General features: G+C 39.8%; 1 protein-coding gene across 5 annotated transcripts in view; it reads right to left on the minus strand.

Moving 5' to 3' along the window:
* Window positions 1-24,322, minus strand: part of Ctnna2 (catenin alpha 2) — a 1,018,271-nt gene that overhangs the window by 197,618 nt on the left and 796,331 nt on the right. The window lies entirely within an intron of this gene.

Consider the following 24,322-nt stretch of genomic DNA (forward strand, 5'->3'; position numbering starts at 1 on the left):
TTCTTTTCTAAGCTTCATATGTGTTTCCTGGAAATGCACAGCAGGTTTTTGTTTCCTTTGCTTTGAATCTGTTTGTTGTTGTTGTTGTTGTTTGTTTTTGTTTTTATTTTTGTTGGATATTTTTCTTTATTTACATTTCAAATGCTTTACCCTTTCCAGGTCTTCCCTTAGGAAAACCCCTATCTCATCACCTCTCCCTCTGCCTCTCTGAGGGTGCTCCCCGACCCAACCACCCACTCCCAATTTCCTGTCCTGGCATTCCCCTACACTGGGGCATTGAACACCCTCAGGACCAAGGGCTTCTCCTCTCACTGATGTCCAACAAGGACATACTCTGCCACATAGATGGCTAGCACCATGGGTCCCTCCATGTGTATTTTTTGGTTGGTGGTCCTGTCCCCAGGAGCTGCAGGGAGTTGGGGGCGTCTAGCCTGTTGACACTGTTGTTCCCTCTATGGGGCTGCAAACTCCCTCAGTTCCTTCAGTCCCTTCTTCAACTCCTCCGTCAGGGACCCCTGAGCTCAGCCCAGTGGTTAGCTGTGAGCATCTGCCTCTGAATCTGTTTTGTTGTTGTTGTTTTTGATTTTGAGCTCTGGTCTTGAGATTTGGTAGACTACTCGGTGGCGAAGAGAACTTGCTGTTCTTTCAGAAGACCTAAGTTTGGCTCCCAGCTCTGATGTTAGGCAAGAAGAGGCTTAAAACCACCTGTAACTGCAGTTCCAGATGCTCTAAACACTCCTCTTCCCCATGGGCACCCAGGAACAAGTGACACACATAGGAGCATATATATATATACACATAAAACTAAAAGTAAATCTTTAAAACAATTTCAGTCCTTTTCTCATGAAAAAAATAAGCCAAGAAATGTGACTATTAGACTTTTACCAGTTAATTTTGTCAATATAAACTTTCTCATTTATTCTGCTTCTCATTTTTTTAATTAAATCTGCAATTCTCATAACATACTCATATATAATACATATGTTTATATTAATATGAATATATATTCATATATATTCTGCATATTCACAGATATTTGTCAGGAAAAAGATAAAAAAGAAGAGAAATACTGAAATCCTTCAATTTTTGTTAAATGAAAAATGCAAAGTCATCAGTTTATTTGCCCACACTCATGTGCTGCTGGTCTTTCTATTCATTGGCCAGTGTATTTGTTCTTAGCAACACAGAAATCATGAATAAGATAATCTATTTACTTGAGCAAGCTTTGGTCACACTTACTTGGAAAAACTATATCATTGTGCTATAGAGTCTACAATCTTCATATCCACCATAAAGAACTAAATGGCTCTGAAAACTGCAAACAAACAAACAACAGGAGGATTCTGCTGGGCAAAAACCATCTAACAGAGATGTTTCATTGTTTCACATTTCATAGGCTCACTGTCTGAAACCACAGCTTGTGAAGAAATGCTTTGGTCTTAAGAATGCCAATTTCTCAGAGTCATTTAGGTCTGAGACCTGGTAAGTAGCAACGATATGTGCTTCAATCTCCATCTCAAGAGAAGACTGCCTCAAGAAAACAAAAAAACAAAATAACAAAAACACCTTCCTTGCTTACCCATCCACACAGACATTCAATCATGGTTTTCCTCCTGTTCTGCAAATTTAATTTCCTGTCAACATTTCCAAATACTACCTAATGAGCTTGTCCTCTATTGGCATTTACCCTAAATAACAGGGAATTCATGGCAACTCTGGGAATTCAAACAAAGAACAGCAGCAGCAGCTTTTGGTTTGATATTCAGTCCTTGTCTACATACTCTAAGCACTTTGTCTTTTACTGGTTAACAATGAGCACTGAAAGAAAATGGTTCAATCTAAAGTGGATGTCTAGTATAACGTCTGAAGTAAGAGGCAAGAGCAAGTATCACCCACCCTTTGCTGTCTGCGGCACATAAACCGGGTTTTGTTGTTCTGTTACAGATGGTATCCATGGTGATGGCTTGGAGACAGGATGAGGTGTGAAAGGTACAGATCTTCAGTTATTGAACTCTGCAGTGGGATTTGAACTCCCATCTCTGTACTCTCCTTAGGATCTCTACTAACATTCTGACCACACAAGGAGGATCTTAAGTGAGGGAAATAGCTCAAAAGTGAACAAAAACCAAGCCATGTCACTGGCAACACTACATGCTATCTTAATACTTTTCACCTCCACAAAGAAAACAGCTGGGGAGGGGGCCTGACTGGAGACTGAATCCAGGACTACATGTTGATCAAACACTGTACCACTGAGGTGACTGCCCCAGTAATAATATAATTTCTTATTTTTTTAAAAAAAATGCTAATTTTAATGTGCATATTTCCCAATCATGTAAATGTTTATGTCTATGTGTGGGTATTTGGAGACTGGTTCTTGTGAAGTATTCTATGTTTTCACCCCCCCTTCCTCTTTAGACAGGAAAAAATAGCAAATAATATTAAAAAATAAGTGCTGTATTCCTATATCATTCAGAAAGTAATCATAGAAAAACTACAAAATTGATGCCTCCTGGGTTACATAGCAAGATCTAGGATAGCCCTGATGGTAGTGTGAACTAGGCTAGTGCAGACTGTAGTGTAAAACTTCACCATCTTAAAAAGTACCTTCATTTGACGTTCTATTCTGTTACAAACATAACACATTTCTCTCTTTCCCAAAGGGCAAGGGAAAGTATCTCCAAGAATCCACATGAGAATCAGGTACCTGATTGACTGAAGTTTTAGTTTAGTGAATCTAAAGCTAAGTTTGCAGAAAACTAGCTTGTTTTCCTTTCAGGGTTTGACACTGAACACTCAGAGGAACAGGTGGAGTGTGTTCCCTCACTTCAGGCTTTCAATGCAGAGATGTTTGCTCCCACCACAATAGTTTCAGGAGTGCAGAGCCAGAGACCAGAAAGAGAAATGTGGTATCTTTCTTATGACCTACTTCTGATCTTAACTCCACCTCCTAGGGATGCTGACTTCAAGGGAGCTCCAGTCACCCCAAGACATGTGTAGTGCATATGTGTAATCTTTATGATGCTTCTAGTGCTGCCATTGTGTCACTGTGATTCCCTCCCCACCACCTCACAATTTGTACCCTTTCTCTTCCTTTCCATCCAATTATTCCCCAAATTCTGGGCATTTTCTAATTGTATTGACTTATTTACAAATAGATGGTGAAAAAAAAAAGAGTCATTCCACCAATCCTCTACTTTCAGCCACTCTCTTTTATTATTTATTCAGTTTAGGAAATCAAATCAAATATATAATCAACATTTTTTAAATCATGTATGTGTGTATTCACATGCAAATAAGAATATACACATGCAAATACATTACATGCAGAAAGAAGAAAAGAAAGAGCAATGGGCTTCTCTTAGGTAAACTGGAGAAGGAAACCAAAACTCCACAACACTTTCAGCCAGCATGATCCCCATAGTGACAGCAACCCTGCCAGTGATGCCTGACCCTCATGACCTTTCTCCTATATTCCAATTTCTGCTGAGTCAGTAGGGAGTAGAGCTGGAAAATGTAGCTTTCATTTTGTTCAGTATTGTATTCTGATAGGGAATGTGGGGAGGGAAAACTCATAAAAAGGAAGGCACATGTTAAAGACTGAATGTCACTGTCATAATGGCCATCACTCTGTTGTGATCAAAGCCACTCTTCTTGAGCTGATCTCTTACCAGAGATTCCCACATCCATAGTAATCGCTGAGACACTAAACTCACTCCATGTGGAACTGAGCCCTGAAAACCAACAGAAACAAGCTGTGGTCATAAAATCAGCGTATGACTGAGTAAAATTCATGGCCGTGAACATACGTAGCAGAATGTAGTAGAGGACTGCCGTGTCTGGTCTCAGTGGGAGAGGATGTACTTAATCCTGTGAAAACTTGATGCCCAAAGGAGGGTGGATACCCAGAGAGGTGGGCACCTGCTCAGAGGCAAAGAGTATAGGAAGGAAAGACCTCTGTGAGGGGGAACCAGGAGGGGAGCAACATAAGAGAGGTAAATAAAAATTAATTAATTATTATAAAATATACAAAAATATTTATGACCATAGAATGTGCCCAAGACTCATCTTCATGTTTGGAAGCATCAATAATGATACCTTTCACAGGGCTTTGCTTTACAAACAGAGATCATATATTTTGTTTGTATATATTAAATTCCACTTTACTCAGGAGACTTCGCCTCTCTGAACTCTTGGATTTTCCAGAAGCTAAATCTATCTTGGAAATATGAATATAAATCTAGAGAGATTGCTCAGTGGTGGGAACACTTGATGTACATGCATGAGAACCTAAGTTTGCATGGGTTCCTCAGCACCCATGTAAGAGCTGCATTTGACTGTAGGAGTCTATATCTTCAAGGGAGAGGCAGAGACAGGAGGATCTATTGGACATGGTGGCTGCCAACCTAGCTTAAAACAAGCTCTGGATGAAACAAGATGGAGAATGATAAAGGCAACAGATGTGCAGTTAACACACACACACACACACACACACACACACGCGCGCGCACACACACACACGAGCACGCACATGCATGTGCACATAAAAGCAATGTAACACTACACTAAGAGAGACTACTCAAAAGAATATTCCACAGGCTTTAAGCAATTCTTACAAAGAGCTAGAAGAACACTGTGATTGAATGGTGATTGGCAAAAGAGTAAGTCCTTCTTTGGGGGAATCCAACACTTACTTTAATAAATGTATCCCAAATATGTACCAAATATATGTACCAAAGTTTCCACCAGGTCTAAAATAACAAAACAGCATCACTTATAAACAGCAGAAACATAAAGTGTACATTAAGCACAGGAATTTGAAGGGTCAGAAGTCTATGGTCTAGGTCATAATGAAGGACTAGGAGTTAAGACAAATCCCTGACAGGCAGACCAAGTGCAAAGGGAACTACAGACAGGTAATAAAGATGACATCCTACTGGCTTCTACTTCATTCTGCTGACCTGAGGAAGCAACCAGGTGGACCAACCTGGCTGGTCATAAGCATTCTTACCTGAAGCTGTGGGGCTATCAGTGACACATTCCTTAAAGTAACAAACCCAAAACTAGGGGAATCAGCTTGAGTTCCATCCCCAGATCCTACAAAGCGTGAGAGAAACAACTCCTGCAAATTCTATGTTGAAATCAGAGGACAACTTGAGGAATTCACTTATCTTCATCCACCATATGTTACCCAGGAATTAAAGTGAGAGCCTAAGGCTTGGAAGCAAGTAACCTTGCCTGTTGAGCCATCTCACTGATCCAAGGTGTTTCTTAATACAAAGCTGATCAGGTAATGGTTCCAACGTAAGCCGATACTATATATGACATCTAGTCTTTCCTGTCAATGGTTTTAGAGAATAGGATTTTATATATAGATAGTATAATGCACAGATGTCACCTGCTTAGAAAACATTTGCTGATGAGTTGAGAAAAATAAAGCATTTGCTCCTCTTCATTAAGTGTACCCATCTCCCTATCCAAAATACATCCTGACTCAAGGAATCCCAAATATATCATTTTGCTTTCATTGAGCACTTTGAGGGAATCCTGCTGGGACCCCAAAAAGATAGCATCAAATAGAAATAACATCCTGGCTGAACTCACAAAGGCTGAGGGAACTAGACCACTTTTCATGTATCAATCAAATGTTTATTCTTCACCTGTAGATGAACATTAGAAACTAAAATGAGAGTTTTCAAACTCTATGTGAACAAGCAGTAAAAACAAAACAAAACAAAACAAAACAAAAAATGACTATATTGTAAATAATAAATAAAATTTTAAAAATATTTTCCTCTCTAGCAAAACTAAATGTTGTAAACTTCTACACCCCCTCCTCTTTTTTTTAATTTAAAAGGCTGCCTTAGAAGCTTCCACCATGATAGTTATGTTCTGTGGTACCAAGAAATGCTATATAAGACAGTAGGGGAGAAAAATCATCAATGGCCTTACTCATCTATTCATTAAAATAGACTGACCTGGCATGATCTGTCCATGGGTGCACTTGTGGCATGGATGTTACAGGGGTAAGCAACCACTTTCTGATTGAACTGAAAGCTTAACACACAGGATGAAATGCATACCTCATGCTGCTAAGTTGGCAAAGAACCCCTTGTTTATCGAATTCACAGACTCCAAAAGTGAACCCACTATTCTTATTCTGCTTCATGAGCACAGTGTCAAACTGCCTCCTAAATTCATCTTTCTGCATCCATACACTAGTGTGCCTTTCAGAGCCTATCAGAGGAGCTGTTTTGTTTCGTAGACAGCAGCTAACCAGGCCATAAATGAAACATTTATATCAAACCCCTTCCCCTCAATACTTGGGGACCATAAAAAGAAGACAGTGTAGTAAGATTATAAGAGTGAAAAATTAAGGAAGATTAATGCAAAACAGTGTCTTCCAGATGTGACACAATTGTGCATTCATAGCAGCTGTGATTGCCTATTGGAGTTTATGTTACTCGACATTCTAGCATGGAAGGGGAACTGCTCATCAATCCTCACCTCTAAAGACTTATGGAGAGTTAAAGTCTTCCTGGGGAGGGAGAGTCATTTTTCTTTAAGTGTGCGGCCCCAGGTTGTCATATCTATGCTCCAGTAGATGATTCCACACATATGAGTATCCAGGCAGTACAAACTAGACTTGATGGGTTATAGAGATAATAAAAAATGATTGAGAAGGATAAGGAAGTAGATCTTGGGGAAATGGAGGCAAATATGATAAATATATATTATATGCATTCAGGAAATTCTTAAAGGTTAATATAAATATCATAAAATAGAGGTTTATTTGATGTGTTACCTGTCATATGAAAGGAACTGACTTTCCAAGGTCATCTGTAACTTTCATAAACATGTTCATGAACACTGCCTAATGTAAAATACAGAAACTCACATCATTCATTCAGAAAATGAAGGAAGAGGGAAATGAAAGCTTGGGATGATAATAGAATCTCTGTGTTCCTAAGGCTGGCTGCTTGAGAGTCAGGCATGATTTGGTTGCAGGGCATGTCCCCTCCCTGCCTCTTTGAGCATTTCATTTGAGGAGAAAGCTCTCTGTAAATCACCCCAATAAAGATGAAATAACTCCCTCCAGCAAGATTCAGATTTCCGTTATATGCTGGCATGCAATGGGTTTTGCAAATCAATATTACAACAGAAATGCGGCCATTACAATACAAGGTACAGAGAAAGACCATATAAGAAGTTGTTTTCTTATTATACTTGTGCAGGAAAAGGGCAAGCAGAAGCAAGAAAGAAGAAAAATATACAAAAAGATGAAGAAGGTTGGGGCATGTAACACATAGCCTTGTGAATGATTGAAAGCTATCATTAAGTAACCAGCCACATGAGGTACATTACTATTTTATACTAGAAGGATGCTGGCTTTGCCTTTAGATTAAAAAAGAAAGGATGCCACCTTGGAATAGAATATAAAATTCAGGAAGATATTAAAGAAAGCTTGGGATTATTAAACAAATAAATGAAGAGCTCATTCCAACTGCACCATAAAATGAAAATTAAATTATAAAAATAAAATTACTTAGCTTAACATCTTTTTGAATCCTCTGTTGAAAAAGCAAAAGTTAAGAAAGGCAGAAGGGAGGGCTCCCAGGAGTAGAGAATGGCTTTCTTTTCTTTCTGGAACTGGCCTCAGTGAGAGGTTGTTTTGACATCTGGTTGCAAATGCCTCAGCTGGCCAAAAACTTTGGAATAGTAATTGAAAAGAATGGGAGACTCTCCTCAGTCTTCCTTGGGGCTTTTCAGGTCCCTAAGCAGACACCTGCTCCTCTCAGTACATGCTAATTTTCTTCAGTCTATAGTAATTTACACCTCTGTCACCCAGCCTCCTTCCATAATGGGTTTATGACTTGTAAAATAGCAGGAGGGAATTACATCAATAAATACCAACTGAATGCTTGTTTCATTTGGACAATGCAGTAAATATTATGATCCATAATTTGAGGGAGTGTTTGAGAGCAAATGTTAACAGCATTCACCCCAACCACAACATATACACATTTACTTGACACAATGGGCTCATCACATGTATACCACTATAGAGGAGGGAAGGTAAAAACATGTTCTGATTCAATCAGAACATATATGAGCTTATTTGAATTTTCATAAGAATTTCATAGAATCCCTAGTATAGAATATAAAGAACACAAACTGCTGTGAAGACGCTCTCCTACAAAGAGAAGATTCTTCAAAAGGGGGTAAGAGCTACCCTTATCTATGGATAGAAAGCTAAATACTTAGAATGCAGTTGGGAATTATACTGGTTTATGAAAGAGGCAGTAGTGCATCTATGGCCTCATTAGGGTCAGGGATCTCATAACCCATCAATGATTAGCTTGATTTGCAGTACTAGGCATTAGTTCTGTTCTACTGAGGTCTTAAGTCCAATTAAATGGCTATTGGTTTCCTCCAAGGTATAAGTGCCACTTTTGCACTCTTGGGGATATCTTGTCATACTAATAATTGTTGTGGTTTGGAAGCACTATAGCTGGGAATTACTACACACTACTCTTTTCACTTGGCAGCTTACATAGTAGCATAGGCACTATGGGAGCTCATCCTCAGGAAGGGAGCTTATTTGTCAGCTCCAACTTGGCTCCTCAAAATCCTGTGTCCAAAGTGTGTGGGAAGCATTCAAGGACAATGGGAACAACCTATATTGTTTAGGGAGTCTCTTGAACCAGCACAGTGACATTACTTGGCATGCCAACACCGATGGGGAGATTTCAATAGGCCCTACCTCTAGATGCATAGCAACAGACAATGGCTGCTAGAAAAGGGAGAATCCATCTTTTCCATGTATGAGACCCCTAACGTGTTATCTGATCCTTAATGGATCATCTCCATACACACATACAAACACTCAACACTAAATGTACTCAAGATCACAAATTTGAGAGGGAATAAACTTGGACATGTGAGAAATGGAAGAGGGGGAGAGAAAGGAGCAGATATGATATAGTAGAGAATTTAGATGAAATTTCCAAAAAGGAAAATACTTTTAAAATAAGGAGGCAGAAAACCACAAACTGAATCAATAATAAATCACTTTCCCTGAAGTAGAGCAGGTTGGATAAAGATACAGGTACTGTTTAAACAAAATGGAGGCAGTGGAATGAGTGATAGTGAGGATCTACAGAAGAAAATTGGAGAACAGTGAGGGAAAAAGTCAAGACCCTGGGCTCTGCAACCAGGCTGCACTGATGGCTGACATTAGTTTTGCTACTTCCTGGTCAACTGAGTAGAGATAATCTACTTAATGTCTCTGCTCCTCCCCCTGCTGGTCTGTGATAGTTTACACTAGTATCATCTTTGGTTGGATAAATTGACCATTGTTTGGAAAGTCTTTAAAACGATTGCCTGGCCCTGACGTGATAGCATAAACCTATAAGCCCAGCTCTTGAGGAGTAGAACAAAAAAAGATTAGAAGTTCAAGGACATCCTTTTCTATATACTGAGTTCAGGCTAGCATGGGCTACTTGATACCTTATCTCAAAGAAAAAAGTAAAGTAAAATAAAATAAATAATAAACAGAGACAAAGCAACTGGTAAAACAGTAGCAGGTGCTAAGGAATCCCTGGGTACTTGTTATTAAAAAGGCAAGAACCTCAGACAAGGTGAGTAGGGGATTATGCATCACCAAGTTGGATTCCAACCACAGAGGAGCATTAGAAAGAGCTGGGGAAGCTTAGTCATAATGTACGAGCCAAAAGCATCATTATTGGTTCTAGTAGGACAAAGCTTCTTGGACAAGTCTGTTGTAAACTCCAGATCAGCCTCTTCCCTTTGTTCCGTGAAAGCTGAAACTTTTGGAAGCAGATTCAATCTTCAGAGCAAGAGTGACCTCAAGAAGATTTCTTAAAACCTCTGCCTTCCCTTAAATCTTTGCACCATGCCAATAATTTTAACCTAAGTTCCACAGCCTTTGCACAGGAAATCTATCCCCATGCCAATAAGCCTGAGTTTCTGTTCTCTCAAATTAACACCATCACAGAAGCACATATTAAGGACCACAATATGTTGAAAAGGGTTCTTTTTCATAGTTCTTTATGCAGTTGCTCGGATAAGGTCCTAGGAATTCTGAGCTGCTGCTGGGTTTCTGCAGGGGTCATGGACAGAGCAACATCTTGAGCTTTGGGGTCATGGAAGAACGGAAGAGTCTGTGGGAGGTTCTCTGGATGGTGAAAGGGGAGAAAAGGGCAAGGAAGAAGCTCTAAGGTTGCATCCCTGATGACAAAAACTGCAAGTTGACAGTTGCATGACTGAGTGACCATGTGTACTTTGAGAAAGAAAGAAGCAATGGCTTCTAGCTCCCCTGCTTACAGCAATGGGTCTTGTAACAAGTCACTTACCTTTTGGTAAAAGTGGCTACAAAATACTGGGGAAATGCGTTTTTTTTTCTCTCTTTTCTTTTGATCTTTATTCACTGGCTATAAAACAAGAACATGAAAATCTGTTTCATAGGATCATTGATCTAATCAAACACATTAGTGTATTAGAAAGGCTCCATCATGATCACATTAGTCAGCACTTGTTGCACTTTTTTTGCCCCAGGTTAAGAGCATCTACCTGTAGAGGGTAGTAAGGGGTGTCTAGGCATGAAGAGGCTCTGAAAGTCCTATAAAGTTCTGATGCCTTTATAGAAAAATGAAAAATCAGATTGAATCAAATCCTAATGATCCCGTGTTAGTAGATACTCATCATCTACGTCAATGAAACCAGGACCTTGCATTATTTAAAAAGTTGTCAGCACCACAAAGTTACCATAGCACGATACTGACAAAGGAAGTAATATCTAGGCTGGAGACTATTTGAGAATTGTTTTGTTTGTGATCTTCTGTCCTTCTATCTGATTTTTCTCTACTGTTGAATAAAGATGGGGAGAGAAGTGAAGCTGAAGTGACAGGAGAAACAACATCAGGGGAGGGACACCTCTCAAAGGGTTATTGGCCATGCACCAGCCTGAAAAGTTAACTGGACATTCAGGGGCATAGGCAGAAAAACAAAAACAAGATAAGAAAAGCTAAGATGGCCTGCAACTGTGGTCATGTGAAATTTGCAATCATACGTGGGCCATCTAAGTGGGAAAACATCAAGCTCAAACCCACTACCTTTAAATGAGGCCAAAGAGACAGAGCAGAGAAGGAAATGGACATAATTTATACAAAGGCAGCCCTAAAGCTCCATGTCAAGAAGATAAGTTAAGGAGATAACTTAAGGGAGCTCTCCTGTGGCCTATGTCAAGCCCTGAGTTCTAGTCAACCACTGAGAAATAGAACTGAGAATAACATTCCAGCATTGAATACACTCTGGTCCCTGGATATTCACCTCTTATCCTCAGGTGTCTGAATGTTTTCATCAATCAGGAAAAGTAACAAAGTTTAGCAAGGAGCTCTAATGCTAAATATTGATGATGGTGCAGTTCCCTGTTTAAAGAGAGAGAGAAAAGCAACCCCCACAAAAATTTAGACAAGAGACAAAGAAGTTCAACATTGATCTAAAAATCAACTGTCTAACCTGGTCCCAACTTCTCCCAAATATTGAAAAAGAATAAATTATATTATCTACAAACAAGCACAACTTAACAAACATACCTTTAAAAATTAAAATGTGCCGATATTTATCCAACCTCAGGGTCAATCATGATAGCCTACATGAAATTTCATTTGTAGCTGTTATGTCTCCTAATAGGAAGCATAGCATTTAAAGAAAAACAATAATTTTGAAGCAGGAAAGAGCTGCTCACAAATCTTATTTGATTACATACTAATCTAGGCCCATGGTAAAGGAAAGAAACTTTCTCATCCTGAGACTCATTTTCCTTAACAACGGGACAACATGAACACATGGTTTTTCTCACATCCTGGGAATTTTGCGTCATACAATGAAGTCTTATATTTGAAAGCACCCAGAAAGTAAGGGATGCTGCTCTGGCAGGGAATTTGTCAACCTCACACAAGCCAAAGTTATTCAGGAAGACAACAGGGAACTGCACCATCATCAATATTTAGCATTAGAGCTCCTTGCTAAATTTTGTTACTTTTCCTGATTGAAAACAAAACATTCAGACACCTAAGGATAAAAGGTGAATATTCAGGGACCAGAGTGTATTCAATCTGTCTTCATCCGGATTGGCTATAAGCAAGTCCGTATAGTATTTCCTTAATTAACAAAACTGAATGGTGGCACCCTGGACCTGTGGTCATAGAAAGTAAAAGAAAGCAGGCAGAACAAACCAATACATGACCTTCCTCCATAGTTTCTGCTGAAGTTCCTGCCTCTGGGTTCCTGCTTTTACTTCTCACACTATCTATCCTTGGTGATAAAGTCTGAGCTGTCAATTGCAAGCAGAAATAGCCCTTTCCTTCCCAAGTTGCTGTTTATCATAGTGCTCTGTCACAACACTGTTATAGTGATAAACTAAGACAAGTACTTAACACAAAGTGTGTTCATTCCTCAGACTTCTAAGTCCAGTCTCAAAATACACTGAGTTGCAAATGAAAATGAGTTAGTTTACTTCCAACAGTAATGAAAATAGCACCAAATCCTCAACTGCACATGAATGATAGCCTTGTAAAGTAAATCCCCAAGGAGAAGGTGACCAAATCTTTGAAATCTACTCTTACTGAAGTTCCCTGTCTAAAACTCCTGGACAAGTTTGGGCGTGGTCTGCCAAATATCCACAATAGAGTAAGGTTGCATTGTTCCCAGGGGTACTGACCTTTAGGAAAGGTCAAAATCTCCCAGCAATAGGACCTAACTGAGTTCTGAAACAGAGCAGTGAGACTGATTATCCTGTGTTATATAATCTAGTTCAGAATTCCCGGCTCACCAGGGATTTAGGGTCATAGTACTGGGATATTTCTTTCAAGACTAAATGAATTGGTAGATATAGTTGCATATGTGTGGTTAAAGAAAGATCCTAGTTCTTTTAAAGCACAGTAAAGACAAAGTAAACTTGAGATTAGTACAATAGGGACAGTGACTGTAGCCATGCAATGGAGAGTAGAGATTAGGCTCAACTCCAAATAACATAGACAAGAGGTGTTAAGAGTCATGCAGTTGGGAGTGGGATCTGTGGACAAAGAATTAGTTGAAGTGACAAAGGGGAGGGTAAGGAGTACCACAAATAAAAGGATGCTTGCTGAGATGAAGCCATGATGCTGTGACCTCCCTAAGAGATGGAGAGTAAATAATCTTATCAACAGAGATGGATGGTGACCAGATAAAGAAGGTTATGCATTTTCCTTAACAGATTTGTCAGGGGTTCTCCTCATAAGTGTATTTTATAAGAAATGGTTCAGGTGGACCTAGAGGTTTCAGGAACCTGACTAAGGTTCAGTCAAGTAAAACACATCTTGTGAATATCAACAACAGAATATACTATTTTAAAAAACATCATAACTCAGTTCTTAAATGTTTTATGTTATCTACAGTATGATGAATGAAATATGCTTTCTCAAGCTGTGCTCTTTAGCTCCTTAACCAACAGTGTCAATATTTTCTCAGAATGTGTTAGAAATTAAATCTCTTGTACCTAACTCTAGGTCTAATAACTCAGACACTGGAGATAACTTCCAATACTTAGATTTTTAAGATAATTTGCACTGGGAAAGGGTGTACAAGGTACCAGTAAAAGTCATAACTGGAGTTAAATTCCCTGGAGATTGAGATATAAGAGGTTATACACACCAGATGAGGGTGGTGGGAAGCAAAATAAGGTTCGTATATGCCCTTACCCAGTAACCTCTCTCACTCTCCAGTCTGCATTTAAACAAATTCTCCAAGTAACTGTAGTTCATTCTCCTGTTTGAGAGTACTGAGTCTGAGATATATCTCACATTTGTCTAGAATAGGGATGTGTAAAATATGTGTAACATACATTTATTTTCTCCTGTGATGCCGGGAGCTGTACTCATACTTGGCAAGTGCTGTCCTAATGAGCCATATCTATTCCCCAGGAATGTGCAAAGTCCATTAATTAAGATAAGCAAGTTAGGGCCAGACAGTGGTGGCGTATGCCTTTAATCTCAGCAGTTGACAGGCAGAGGCAGGTGGATTTCTGTTTGAGGCCAGCCTGGTCTACAGGGTGAGTTCCAGGACAGCCAGGGTTATACAGAGAAACCCTGTCTCAAAAAAAAAATAAAAAAGAAAAAAGAAAAAGAAAGAAAGAAAGAAAGAAAGAAAGAAAGAAAGAAAGAAAGAAAGAAAGAAAGAAAGAAAGAATAATCAAGGTGTAAACCATAAAAGAAAATCTGTAGTAGAAAGTGATGTGTGTGTGTGTGTGTGTGTGTGTGTGTGTGTGTGTGTGTGTGTGTGTGTGTGTGTACAGTCCACAATTGGTAACAACTGAGTCAGTACACATGATAAGTGTTGCCAAGGAAGAAGAAAGGAAATAGGGAAGGAGGGGATTCAAAGGGAGAGGAAAGGGGGAGGGAGGAAGACAGGAAGAAGAGAGACAGACAGAGATTCTGCTTTTGTTGCAGCATATGAAAGACTGCATTGGCGAACTGTGTCTCTCCTTCTCCAGCTTAAAGCCAAGCCATATTCTGCCTGTGACATTTTTCTCTGAGTGTCACAGCTCTTTTTCTCTAGGACATTGCACGTCAAGATCTAAAATGCACTGCAAGTGTGCACGCACAAATGAAAAGGATTCAGGCATGTTGAATGTGTGCTGTAATTCTCCAAAGACCATGCAAATGTCTGCTGGCTAAATGGCTGTCACTCAAGATTAGGGACAACATATGTCACTTTCTGCTTTCCCAACCAGAGGGAGAATGAGGGTTGACAGTAGTTTCCTAAGAACACTGTTACACAAATGCAATTTTTTTCATTCTGTGGACAAATTATGAAAAACTAAACTATCTTTCTTAACAGGGTCATATCTGGCCTATGCATAGAGTCTTAATTAGCTTAATTAAGCTACAAGGAGAGAGTAAAACTTACTTTTCAGAACCTTGACATTTTCATAAATAGCTGAAACGTCAGCAGTTTTACAAATTAAAAAACTGCAAAAGAAAGAAAGGAAGGAAGAAAAAAGAAAGGAAGGAAGGAAGGAAGGAAGGAAGGAAGGAAGGAAGGAAGGAAAGAAGGAAGGAAGGAAGAAAGATGGAAGGAAGGAAGGAAGGAAGGAAAGAAAGAAAGAAAGAAAGAAAGAAAGAAAGAAAGAAAGAAAGAAAGAAAGAAAGAAAGAAAGAAAGAAAGAAAGAAAGAAAGAAATCATTTCAGAGTCCTGGCCCACCCCAGTGGCTTATTCAATGTTCCAACCCATTGGAGAAATAGATACCTGCCCAACAAGCTCCCCCATCCTTATCCCTGTCAAATACAGAGACTTGGATTCTGTATAAGAAAATTAAATGACATTTTACATAGGAATCAAGGTGAGGTAGCAAGTCAGTGTATTGTACCCAAGATAGCCTCTAATGGTAAGAAAGGCAGAGGCAGAGATATACAAAATCAAGAAAGAAATGAAACAAGATCAAGTAGATGTCCTTTTGGGTTTTCCCGAGACAGAACACATAGTCTCAGAATCTTGAGTTCTGAAGAAGACTGCCATTTTCAACAAGCTTATGTCCTCAATTTCTGGAAAGACATTTCTGTCCTCTGTGCTGCTTGGCCCATGTTTCTCTGTGGAATTCCCTTAATATAAAATAAGGTAAACAAATGGTCCCTCTGTTATTGGGTTTTAAAAGAAAATAACCATACCCCTAACAGCTCAGATTTGAATATCTCATCTATATATTTAACTGAATCAAATGAGAAAAATGGTATCTGGCCATTCTGACCTTAAAACCCTCTCCCATCAAGCCCTATTGTGGCGTGCATGTGTGGTCTCAGGCTTCAGAAATATCAGAATAGCAGAAGTCTACCAAGGTGTGTCAATGTCTACACCAAACACCAACTGGAGTAGGTATGTGTAATTTCCATGAACTTGTGGACAATTCTCATGTAAACCTGTGGTAGAGAGAAGCTCTCAGAGCAGGCTGCTGCAGAAAGGAATGTTCTCTCAGGAATACAGAGGAAGAGAATTCTCCAGGTTAAGAAGGAAGACTGTGCAAGATGAAACAGAAAACTGAGTTTCCCATCTCAGCACTTCCAACAAACCAAACATACATGTATAATATGGTTTATAAGTATATCAACAGCCTAGCAGTTTTAATGAATCTTGTTTCTTTTTACAAATTCATGTTTAATTTGCTTCAAGCATATTGAAAATATATTTACTATGGTTGACACATAGTAGCACAACCTATTTCATTCTAAATTTCTAAATATGCTAATTATAAATGAATTTGGTTTAATTCATTCAGTGATTAATAGATACTGGCCATTATCAACCACAAAATACATCCGAATGTGAGTAACTAGAATATGTATGTTACTTACATTTTTTTTTTGTCCTGTTGGAGATAATTTATCAACTGTTGTACAGAGCCATATTGGAAGTCATACCACATTGTAGGAACTTGACATTGGCCAAGGACAATCCCTGGCTTCAGGCAGGAATCTGCCTTTGGGGCATAATAGGGAAGTAGGTTAAGGCAGGAATTTTTATCCTAAGGTAGAGAAGCTTAGAGTGAAGGTTAAGCTCATTGTTCCTCTAGGTCTACTAATTCCTGAATTAAGCAGGTGACCCACCCAGCTGCTGGAACAGTCAAGACAAGAACCTCCAGGAGAAGCTAGACAACTTCTACTGGAACTCAACCTGGAGTCTGGGGGGAAGGGTTTGCCCAAATTGTTGAAAGGTCTGACTGCCATTAAAGTTTTGGCCTCGATCAGTGAAACATTGTCCTGGCCCTTCTTTCTTTTCGCCCTTTCCCCATCTATCCCTCAGCTTCTGTTCCAGCAACCCAGTTCGTAATAGCTGCAGGCAGCTATGGAATACAACAAACTGTCCTAATTGTACCATATTTGGAAAAATATTGAAACATTTCTTTTTTTCAAAGATTTAAAATTAGATTCTAATATTCAATAGCCTTTCTAATACTGGAGTCTGAAGTGGACATGAACAGTTAAGTTTGTGGTCTTTACCATCAGACAAGAACCAGACACCTGAGCCATCTTCTAGATACAGCTCTAAGTTACAGAATGCTACCCCATGTTGTTTAACATGTTAACCCCAACATGTTTACCATGTTGTTCACTCTTCTTAGAAACTTTGCTCCCTCACTAAAATAATGGGATCCAAGTAGCTTAAGGGGGTCTTGAACTCACTATGTAACCAAAGATAGCCCTGAATTTCAGATCTTCCTCTCATGTTCTGGAATTGCATGCATGTAATACCACATCCAGTTTGTAAGGTGCTAGGAATTAAGACCATAGCTGTGTGCATGCTAGGCATGTATTCTAGGAGCTGAGCTATGCCCCAAACCCTGTAAGCCTGTCTCCTACTATGACAATGTATATTCTGGATTTTGGGCAGTTAGGTACTTCTATGAATTCCAAGCATTCAGTATCTGTTCTAAGTCCTGGGGTACCTACACAGAAGACATGGACAGATAGCTGTTTCTTCTCTTTCTCCTCTTCAGAAGCCCATTCCAACTACAGAATGGAAACCTATTTCTTTTCCTTCACATTTCCAATAGTGGACTATTACTAGTTTTTAGGAAGCAAGAAATTTGTGAGTCATCTGAATTTAAAACAGAAACAAAAATCTAACAACATCTGAGAAGGCAGAAAAACCGAGCAATGGAGACAATGGGAGAAGAATAATAATAAACTCTGCACAAGAAATAAAATAAAACTTAGACCCTCATCATAGATAGGTTTTGCATGATATGTTCTCCATCAGTCAGTAATTTAAATCTGTTTTGTAATTTAAATCTATGTTCTTGGCTTTGGGAGAAATACAGAGTTAGGAGAGGGAATTCCAGACACGAATATAATGTGGTCCAAGTAAAGTGTTGCAAGTTTTCAGTATCCAAATGTCATAGGATATACTATGTATGCATGTAGGTATGTACGTATGTTGGTATGTATGTGTGTATGTATGTACTTTGTATGTGGTAGCATAGAGCTTTATAAACATAGATTTGAACACATATTTTTAATCAAATGTCGTCAGATGTTTAATAAGATTAACATTTCTATTTTATAACTTGAAAAACTAGGACTTTAAGTGTTTAGGCATGTCCAGAGACAGCCAGCTACAATTCACTAGCATCCTGTGACTTCATAGAGTTTCAAAAGTCAATCTTTCATAGAATTTGAAAAGTAGAACTCTCAAATACTTGTACTTATTTTTCTTAAATATTTCTTTTTATTAGTGTATGTGTCTGTATGTGAGTGTGTGTGTGTGTGTGTGTGTGTGTGTGTATGTAAGTACATGAAAGCAGGTACCCATACAGGTCAGTGGTGAAGATTGCCTCTGAAGTTAGTATTGTAGGTGGTTTTGAGTTTCCAGACAAGGATGCTGAGAACTGAACTTATTCTCTATAATAACAGTGCATGCTCTTACCTGCTCAACAATTTCTCCATCTCAGTGCTTGCTGTCCCTAATATATAAATCTCTGAGCTCTGAAAACACAGGTTCATAGTCGTGAGTGGTACAACCAGCTTCCTTAAAACAGAGGACTTACCCTCTATGTACAACTCATAATGCAGCCTTTGGCTGGGTTAACATATCCCTATTATCTTTAGAGCAAGCTTACTTTTACTCCTTATGTACTGCAACAATGGAGGTTGAAGCACTGATGACAATTCCTGGGTGATAATGGGAATGCTACAGGATGTACAGCAATATCCAGGTCTCTGATGTGCAGAGGAGACATTGCCATGCAGCAAGACCAGTCTTCTAAAGAAACTGAATGACTTATTACACAGAGACATATCTGTGTAAAATGCAGATGCTCCATCTAGATGATGGCTCAAGTGTCTAGTTCTGACCTTCATGCTCAAGACTAGAGACTCAAATGGCCAGTGTTCACATCAGACCCTAGATACCAGGAGTCACAGGAAGAAGAGTTACTACTCACTTCATATGTACAGCACAGTGAAGGGAGAATAAAATTTTTATGGGCCAGGGACTGTTTCTACCTCAAAATGGAAGGTGACCTCAGAGGAAGGTAACATTATGAATTGTCCATAGAGGATAAGTCCTATGTTTTAAGGAAACTGGTTGTACTATCCAGTGCTATGAAACTGTGTTTTCAAAGCTCAGAGATTTATAAGTGATTGGGTAAAGGAAGCATGTAGCTGGAGAAATGGCTCAACGGGTAGGAGTATTCACTATTCTTATTCTGTATTCACCTACATGGCAGCTCACATCCCTCTAATGCTATCCTTGGGTGTGCAGATGTAGCTGCAGACAAAATACCCATATGCATAATATACATAAATAATTTTTAAAATAGGCATGAATGTACTTGAAGCAAAATTTTCAGCATATTATGCATCTAGCCACAGATCTGTTCCCTGTATCTGGTGTTGGGCTTCAAGCTTCATTGCTCAGTGACAAACGATGGCCTTCCCCTTCAATCTCACGCTACAGCTTGAAGACAGCCCAGCAATATGCGTTAGTCACTGCCACCTTAGTGTAAATCTTCCATCATGAATTCCCTCACTGTGTGAAAAAGAAAACTGTGAGAATACAGTTCTCTCCAGGAAGACATAAAAGGAAGTTGAAAGAAACCATAGGTCAGATGGTCTGGGACATGAACCACACACATCCACTGACTTGCAATTTCACCAAGACATCCTATTCTGGAGACCCTGAGATTAGTCTCAGATCCTTCTCTTCTCAGACACAAAACTTCGTGTTAAATTTTCTTTCCTCTCCTCATGTATTTGATGTACAAAGTTCTTCCCAGCCATTCTGTGGACAGGCTAACCAAGCCCATGGAATATCACACAAACTAAGTAGGCAGCACTCCTAATGTCCTTCATACAACCTCTTCCCAGCGGTCTCCCTCCCATCGATATGAAGAGACCTCCTTTTTGACATAGACTACTGAGTATGCCATCATAGTCTCATCCATGAGTACAAAAACATTGCTTCCCTGTCCTCTCACCACCTCACCTAATAAACCTGCTGTTCATTTGCCCCTCCTAATAAGTCTGATTTTCTGGATGACAACTAGCGAGCTGAAACAAGCAATCACTAATTAGGAAGAAGAGGACTCAATTTCCAGTCCAACTCCTGTTGTTCATGTGGGGAATGGCCTCCATCCATCATCCCCTCCCCCTCTCCTTAGCTTCCAGCTCCTCATCTGTGAAAAGAGGGCCCTGAGCTCTGACCCTCTGATGTGATTTCACAGCATCCTTGTTTTTATTCTGACCTTGGCCCCAAGCCTTTACAGGGTTAGGCCATCATCAGAAAGGCAAGCGCTGTTTGCCATTCAGTCTGCCAATCTGGACTCGGGCAGACTAGGCAGGGGAGCTGACAATGATCAAATGCCCAGGGCTGGCCCCGTGCCATGTGTCAGCTCAACACACCATGTGACAGGCTACAGATGGAGACCTGAGACTAAGTGTTCTACACAGTGCCCTGCAGAACTCAGAAGCAGGCCCTGGTACTCACAGTGCCTGCCCTGACTTGGCCTCTGTGAACTCTGCCCATCACTCTTCTGCCCGCCCTGGCTGAACCAGAGTCTGATTGCTTAACTGCAAAGAGCAATGAAATAAAATGAAATAAAAATGGCTTATAAGGTTTAGTTCCATTATTAGAATGCTTGCCCAGCATACAAAAGGCTATGGATTGGGTCCCTGGTACTGGATAAAACCTGGCATAATGACATATACCTATAACCCAGCTCTCCAGAGCTCCAAGAGGAGGATCAAGAGTTCGAAGTCATCTTTTAATATATAGCAAATTTGAGGCTAGCCACCCAGGGCTACACAAGACCCTCTCTCAAAAACAAACAAACAAACAAACAAACAAACAAACGCATGAATGAATGAATGAATGAATATACTTAAGATTTGGCTATGGGTTGTAATACAAAAAAAAGATGTTCATAAATAACTTTATATTTTATGAATGTTACTGAGTGCCAAGAATAGTTTATCCTTTGTGATGTGCAATACAAAAAGGATAAGGGCTACAATTTTCCCATTCTGTAGTGTACTTTGGGACACACAGATCCAGCCTGGCAGTCTGGCTCCAACTTACCTTTGAGGAGGTACTTCCTGTGCCCATGAAACTTCTGGTCCTGTTTCTTCTCCTTTCAAAGACAATCTCCTCCCACACTTAGTGGAAATCTTTCTCTTTCGATCCCTTTAGCCTCCTCCCTCACATTGGATCCCCTCAGACCTAGATAAAGACACTCAATCGAATCAATATCAGTCCTAAAAATAAAGAATAAGTAGGACCAATAACAACCCGCCACTCGGCTTCCTTTTGTTCTTCCCCAGCCTCCCTTGCTAATTACAGTGGGGCTCTGATGTGTTTTGCTTTCTCTCTCTTTGTCCTTTCCGGTCCCCCCAGCAGCATGCTAATGTGAGCCAGAGCTTGGACAATTACGCAGCTAATTTCTAAATGATTGAAATCATTTTCATTCTTCCAGTCAAGAAGGGTTCCTACAAGATCTGTGAGAACTGGCAGTTGTACCCACAGAACGGATACTTCTTTTTTTTTTATTCGATATATTTTTTATTTACATTTCAAATGATTTCCCCTTTTCAGCTCCCCGCCCCCCACTCCTGACACAAAAGTTTGACCATTGCAATCCAGCAAAAGATAAGGGGTAGCAAACTGAACTTTGCGTTCAGGTGAAAAGGTCAAATCATTCAGGTTGAAACAGCTTTATGCGACCTGAGCCTCTCTGTGCACACGCTCATAACTAGTATAACTGTATGACAAAACATTATGATTCCTTCCCTCTAAACAGGGAAGCATTCTGCAGTCTTTCCTATGGTGCTAGTGGTGGCTTTAGGATGATTTCTTTCTTCTGCTCTGCTCTTCTGTTGGGTCTCCTTTTTTTTTTTTGTAAACAGGCACTGTGGATCTTACAGCGGTTAAGGTGCTAGGTTGATATGTGAGAAGGTACAATGCTTGAGGATCTGCATATAAGCAAGAGGATCTGAATGAATGCCCCAGAAAACCATGTTTTAAAAGGCATTACCTCAATGTGGGGCCAGCAAAATGGCACAGTAGGTGAAAATACTGGCTTAGCCTGATTCCCTGAGTTTGTTCCCTGACTCCAATCAGCCTTTAAAAAGAGCCAGATTACATGGTTCTTGTCTGTAATCCACGAACTCCGACGGAGAGGTAGGAGGCAGATACAGAAGAATCAAAATGTGTATAGCTCAGCAGCAAAACCCAAGGAGACTACCTTAACTAGGTGGAAGGGAAGAACAATTCTCAGAGAACTTCTATACCCGTGGCATGTAACAGTGTACCCTGACTCTCCCACTCATTCATACATACATACATACATACATACATACATACATACATACATACATATATTAAAGCAAGGGTTGGTAGAATATTCTTTTAATTCCAGTGCTGGGAGATGGGCAGATCCCCAGGGGTCCCACAGCAGCCAGCCTTGTCTTTTTGATGCATTGCAGGATAGAGAAAGACCCCATCTGAAAAATAAAACTGGGAGACGGTGCCTGAGAAGTGGTCCTTGATGTCTCCCTATGGCTGCACATCCATGTGCACCTACACATATGTGCCTCCAGATATACAGACATGTACTATGTACATACTATCTTAAGTGAGCCTTGTCCACACAGTGGAAACTCACTTCATATGAAGCCCATCTGAAGCTTGCTTCATCTACACCATAGTAGATTCTGTGCACTGACTGCACATACTGCTGTCATTGTAACATGTATGCTGACAAGGCAGTCTGACATGACAATTCTTTGTAGCTTGTCTGGGTAGTGTAGGTAATGGAGCTGGTCACTATCAGTAGCCATCAGCCCTGTAAATACAATCAGCTAATAACAACTTGGGTTCTGGCTACTTGTCCTTGCAAACTTCTCCTCAGCTACAACACCTTAGATAGTATTTCAATAGGACATTCAACTGCAGCACTGTCAGGGAAAGCCACACGGTGCTTCCCTGTTTGCCAGAGTAACTGCTGCTCACAAGGTGCCTGAGGGAAATCAGGAGACTCAGCCCTTTCAGATGCTCATTGAGGATGGCTGCATGTACGTTTTTTGTCTTCCTCACAGGCCAGCCTCTGAATTTGAACTCCAGCTTAGTCTATCTTATGACCTGTTCTACCCATTTCCCATTTATTGTGACAGTTCTACCCCATTCCATACCACACCTTTACAAAAAGTTGAATGGGGTTGCCATACTTTAAAATACATCTACCATTTCACAAAGACAAATTCTTATAATGCCCCAAGGCTATCAAGTTACCACGGAAATTAAAGCCTGCACCCACAGATGAATCCAAAATATTTCCATGACAACATACATTTTTCCTGATTTTAATACGTGACATTTGCCTACAAGTTTCTTCTCCAACATAGCCTGAGAAGAGCACTTGATACCTGCTTCTCTGTGCACACTATGCTTTTGCTGGGATGCTAGAGCAAATCAATAATACAGCACAAATGCTGGATCAATTTTGCCTGAGAGGTTACAGTGCTAAGAGCTGCCCAGAGTACCTCACCCATTCTGGGAGTCAGCCCCTTGAAACCTGACTGATTGGGGTGACAGATGGCATTTTACGAACCACTAGGTTTAAAGTTGCTGGGCACGTGGCCCACAAGAATACCACCATATGTCTCTAAGTTGATCAAATCAGGGATCCTGTCCATTTTACTCATTGTGGTTTATAATGCCTAGTACAGTGCTTGCCAAATAGGTAAAGTAGTGACTATAGCTGACCAAATAAAGGAATGAATGGACTTATCTCCAATATAAAACTGTGATTATGAATAGGAAATAGAGTTAAATGAGCCTGTCTATGAGACCTGATTATAATATGATTATCTGTGTGGCAACGTTCAGTTACCTCATCTGTAAGGTGATAATGTCATGCGTGATATCCTATGGTACAGCTGGTATGTTCTTGGTGTAATGCCAGAGTACTTTGTAATATATAATTAGCCACATATTGATATATAACTCTTCTCACATTTTGAGGTTTTGTTTATGATGGAATTCCAATGCTTACTTAACCATTCTCTTTAAGCTTATCTTAAGCCTAATCTAGCTTTACAGTGATCTAAATACACATTAAAATCTTTTTTCTTGCATTTAAAATTACATTTCAGGCTGAGAAGCTGATCCTACAGAGGTTAGTCATTATTTATTTTGAGAGAAATGAAATCCTAAGCATCAGTATTGTGAACTATATACTGCATGGATTTTGATTGTTAATCTTCTGACTTG

The sequence above is a fragment of the Apodemus sylvaticus genome, chromosome 2, assembly GCF_947179515.1.
Source record: "Apodemus sylvaticus chromosome 2, mApoSyl1.1, whole genome shotgun sequence".
Classification (NCBI taxonomy): domain Eukaryota; kingdom Metazoa; phylum Chordata; class Mammalia; order Rodentia; family Muridae; genus Apodemus; species Apodemus sylvaticus.